This window comes from Austrofundulus limnaeus, unplaced genomic scaffold, assembly GCF_001266775.1.
Source record: "Austrofundulus limnaeus strain Quisiro unplaced genomic scaffold, Austrofundulus_limnaeus-1.0 Scaffold234, whole genome shotgun sequence".
Taxonomy (NCBI): domain Eukaryota; kingdom Metazoa; phylum Chordata; class Actinopteri; order Cyprinodontiformes; family Rivulidae; genus Austrofundulus; species Austrofundulus limnaeus.
The window spans coordinates 87,618-92,882 of NW_013952636.1; the positions used below are offsets into that span (position 1 = coordinate 87,618).

At 38.5% G+C, this 5,265-nt stretch overlaps 1 protein-coding gene across 8 annotated transcripts in view; it reads left to right on the top strand.

Moving 5' to 3' along the window:
• LOC106525550 (non-muscle caldesmon) overlaps nucleotides 1-5,265 on the top strand; it is a 76,673-nt gene that overhangs the window by 45,813 nt on the left and 25,595 nt on the right. The window contains exon 1 of one of the 8 annotated variants that reach the window (XM_014019832.1): nucleotides 3,794-3,899. The exons of the other annotated variants lie outside the window; for them this stretch is intronic. The gene's annotated coding sequence lies outside the window, so the exon portion shown is untranslated. Of the gene's footprint in view, nucleotides 1-3,793; nucleotides 3,900-5,265 lie in introns of those variants that run through there. 8 annotated transcript variants of the gene reach the window in all.

Genomic DNA, 5,265 nt, shown 5'->3' on the forward strand with positions numbered 1-5,265 from the left:
TTATAGATGTATACACTTAATAAGAAGTGCAACCAAGGGCGACAGATGGAGCATAACAAAAAAAAAAAGATGGGTTCGACAGGGGCAGATGGTCTGGAGGGAAAGGGCAGGTGCTCAAGCACCACCTGACGTCCATCTGTGCACGTCCCTGACTTCATTTCTGGACAATTGTGGTTTAATTTCTTTGTATATATGGATCGTTTGGGTTGTTACCGACATCTGGTGAAAATTTCATGTCATTAGCACCTCTAGTAATATATTTACTGAGAAAAATGGTGACGTGTTCAATACTTATTTTACCCGCTGTATGAATTGTTGAAATGGTACAAAAAAATGCGTAATGAGATACATGCTGAAAAACATAGATGATGTCAATAGTGTGAACTCTTTATAAGTGTTCACACACTAAAAAGTGTTTGGTAGAACTGATGATGATGGGCTGGAAAAAAACAAAATCAAATGACAAAGTGAAAAGTCTCATCAGAACTTTTACTCCTAAACAGATTTTCCCCTCTTCAGACTTTCAAGCCTCATTTCCTCAAATGCCCTGATGCATGTGAAGCTTCACTCAAACCCCCTGTTCCTCGAAGTATTTACACATCTCCTCGTTGTTTATGTAACACAGAGAAGATGGAATTTCACAGGAATCACAGAGACGAGGTCCGACTGAGAGAATCGAGATTTAAACTTCACGCGCCGCCGTTTATCCGTTCGTGGTTTCATTTCATGAAGAGATTACGTCTGTGTTGCATTTAAAGCGATCGATATTTACACGCCTGTACGGGCTGGACGAGTCGGAACCACATGTTGTCTAATCGGGTTTAACCGTAACCAAAAGAGCTGCGAGGACAATGAGGGGAGGATGTGAGGCCGTATAATAACAGCTGTAGGAAWGTTCAGCTGTTTATTATAACTGTTTACTGCTCGGCTCTTCCTCCTTTATTACGTCTCATGTTGTGTGGATAATAGTATGGAAACTGGGTGTTTTTGTGAGTTGATAGTTGACACCAAATCTTCATAATTCTCTTATATTTGCCTCTTGTACAGGTTTGTTAAAGTTCGGTTTTAGTTCAAGCTATGTTCATTGAAGCCACAAAAGCTGATGCTCATCACCCGAAGTGTCTTTCTTCACTTAAACATAAGTGTAGAATTTCCATCAGTTTTGACTAAATCTTTGCTTTTTTTAAATTTGGTGACTTTGGCTCTGCATAAGTCTAGTTGTGTTCTTTATCACAAGTTCTTAAAGTTGGAAATCTTTGGTTTTTGGCTTTGAAAAGACCCTGTTACACTATAATGCTTTAGACCAGGGGTTCTCAAACCTTTTGGGTCTGGGGACCCCTTACAATGACGAAGGAAATTCCAGGGACCCCCTCATAAAACCCATGCTGTTTTAAAAGATAATTTATTGTCATTTCAACCCCTAAATTCCATGGGAATATGTGACCCATCATATCGACATGAGGATTAAGTCAAATTTGGTCAAAATGACCTAATTCCATTTTCAGATTCCTGGCTTTAAAAGCTAAATGTTGATACCTGGATCATCCTGATATCATCAGCTTATCCAGAGATATGACTTAATTAGTCTCGATGGTTCTGATGTTTGGTCTGAATCCTAATTTTATGCAAATTTATTGAGTAATTTCTATTTTAATATAAAGAATAAACCTCAAATATTATTTGCATATTAAGATTTCCCTGTTGGAAAGAAACAAAACCATTGTTAGCTCACAGGGAAAAATTCAAAATCAGGTTTTTTTTTGTTGCTACTGCTCAAACAAATGCTTCAAAAATGTTTTTAGGATTATATTTGACAGTTCATTCAAATGATTCATTGATAAGGCATTAATTCATTATATTTTGACATAATACAATTCTTGCAAACGTTAAATCAAAACCCTGTATTTCTCCACATCCCACTTTTGGACCTAATCCTCGTTTCAATGTGATGGCTCACATTTAGATTTTTATTTAGTCTATTATGTTTGTTTTATTAGTTCATTGTTCTCCATACATTTTTAAAAATAAAAACCAAATTAACAATTTTGTGAAATTTTTTGAGGACCCCCAAGATACCTCTCACGGACCCCTTGGGGTCCTGGGACCCCAGTTTGAGAACCTCTGCTTTAGACAACTTATGACAATTTTGGAGACATCTACATTGAAGATGGATTTTTAAATAATCAATTGGAAACGTCTTTTAGGCGTGTACATACTGTTATGCAACAAATTTTCAAATATATAATTTTTTTAGTTATTTAGTCAAAAAAATTGATGTTTCCTAAAACGTTACAGTGTTGCAAAGCTGGCTGTCTCTAATTTTGTGCTAAGCCAGGGCTCTGCAACCTTTACCATCAAAAGAGCCATTTCTGCTATGACGCACTAATAAAATGTGTTCAGAGCCATAAAACAAGCTACAACTGGGATTACCAARTGGTGGTCCATGGGCCTGTTCGAGGCCTTTTGGGGAACCTTTACGGCCAGTGGAGGTGACATAAAACTGAAAAATGTGTTGTGAATTTTGTTATTTATTATTATTTTTACGCATCAGGACAAATGAAACGACCATGTAAACAAGAAAAAATACTGTATATTTTATATTGAATTTCATAAAAACTAGTACAACTGAACTATTCAGACATATTTTGTTTCTAATTCTTATGTCATCTTGGGAGTTTTTTAAAGGTAATTCTGATGGACTTGAGAGAAAGATCATAGAAAGAAATTGATTATTTAAGTAAACAGGCTAGCGTGAGCTAGCATGTTTTACTTTTTGTATTAATAGATCACATATTTGCATACAAATTGATTTTGTTGTGAGTATGAAAAACAAAACTATTCTGTTATGTTTGGTCACATTATCAAAGAGCCACGGCAGAGGGACCAAAGAGCCACATGTGGCCCCAGAGCCGCGGGTTGCAGACCCCTGTGCTAAGCTAACTAGGGCTGTGTATTGGCAAGAATTTGGCGATACGATACATATCAGAACAGAGGGGTCACGATACGATATATCCCGATATATTGCGATACTGTAAGCAAGGCAATATATTGCGATTTTTTTGTCCAAAAATTCTATTAAATAAAAACCTCTTACTGGAAAAAAAAAAAAGAAAGAAAAGCTAATGTTTACTTTCAATGCTAATGCTACCCTTACTCTCTGGTGCTCAAGAGGTAGAGGAGCCAAATGGCTGGCTCACTGCTGCCAACTAGTGGTCAGAGGCTGAACTACAACATAAAAATGAACGGTTGGCAGGAAAGTTGACGTTTTAAACCTTAATAAAAAATCGATACAGGGCTTTAGAATATCGATACAGTATCGGGAAATGAAATATTGCGATATTTCAGTGTATCGATATTTTCTTACACCCCTAAAGCTAACAGGTTGCAAGATTTAGCTTAATCCTATACAAATGTTTTTTTTAGCAATAGTGAACTCTTACTTACCTTGTTTTGTGCCTGTTTTTGTTTTATTAAATTTGTCTCAATTTTAGCATTTGATATGTTTGTATCATTTAAATAAATGAGCACCGTTGGAGGATTTTATTTTTGGGTTATTTCTATTTCCATGTCTGATTCCCTGTTGCTCTAATCTTTCTCTCCATCTGAGTTTTAGGGTTTTCTTCATCCTCTCTCTCTCTCTACTCTTTCCTGGTTTACTTTCTCTTTTCTTGCATTTATATCTCATTCTTCTTTCCTTTTTTTGTCATCCTCTTCCTCCCCTCCCTCCTCGTTCTTTACTTCTGCTGGCGCTTCATGCTGGAGACCAGGAAGGTCTGAGGAAATAACACCCATCCCCTGTGAATGAGCCCATGTCAAACAGCCCCCACTCTCTCTGGGTGAATGGACTGTTCTCCATACGATGTGGTTCTGCTGTGGTTCTGACAGGAACACAGAGGGAGGTACTGGTACCAATAAGAAGGAAAACTTGACACAGTTCGACGTCCTCCTTTCAAGATGGCTGCCACAGCAAAAACAGACAGAAAAATGGCTACACTTGAGCCAGTTTTTACAGATCCTAGGCTAAAATCGTGTCTCGTTGTGTATCATTGGAGCGGGCCCAGCGGAGCGAGCGGGGGTGGGAGATGGGTACGGTAGGTCCTGTGGGCCAGCAGGAGGAAGGGAAACAATCCAGAGAGGCCAGCGTGGGAATGGGTCAGAATTTCTGACAGCCCCGGTCCAATCCTCCACCCCTATCATCGCCCTTCCTTCTGTTCCTCCCTCCCTTTGCTCCATCTCTCTCTCTCTCTCTCTCGCTGTGGAGGGTTGAAGTCTTTTCTCGTGGGCTTTTTTTCCCCCCCAAATTTTTTTCGCCGACATTTCTGAGATGTTTTGCTGTAAAGAAAATATTTGGACATTTTTCGCCCTAATAAGCCCACTGCCGGTTGATGCTTTGTCTAAATTCAGCTGTTTGGGAACAAAGAATCAGCTTTAAAATGAAAGACTTAGCATTTCCTTTAAGGAATGCACATCATCCGCCGCCTTTCATGCCCGAGTTTTAAAGTTTCAAACTCGTCTCGTGTTTGAGAAATGACAAAGCTGTTGTGGGACATGGAGGAAAAACCCATTCTGCACAACCTCATTATGATCTCAACAAATCTTAGATAAATATCTGAGATACTGACTCTCATAGTGCCATTTTTAAACAAAACTGTAGCATTTCTGCCATATTCCCTGACACTGAATCCAGGTTTTAGAGTGTTGGTTTCTGGAAACGCCCAACATCAGTGTGAAATTACGCTCTGACAGCTGCAGTCTATAGTTTTTCTGCGCTTACACAAGTCACGATGTCGTGATGTGTTGAGGATGATTCTATACTACCTCATCAAATCTTAGATAATTATGAGTTATTGACTCTCATAGCGTCATTTTAAGCAAAATTGTAGCATTTCTGCCATATTTCCTGACACCGAAGCTGTGTAAATGCAGTCAATAGTTTTTCTACATGAGTCATGATGTATTGAGGATGACTCCAATACCTCATCAAATCTTAGATAAATATCTGAGATACTGACTCACATAATGTCGTTTTTAAGTGGAACTATAGCATTTTTGCTGCGTTTAAATCCAGGTTTTCACGTGTTGGTTTCTGGAAACGCCTGACGTCGGTGTGAAATTGCGCACTGACGGCTGCAGTCAGTAGTTTTTCTGCACTATCAAATCTTAAATACAGCAGGTAAAATAAGTATTGAACACGTCACCATTTTTCTCAGTAAATATATTACTAGAGGTGCTAATGACATGAAATTTTCACCAGATGTCGGTAAC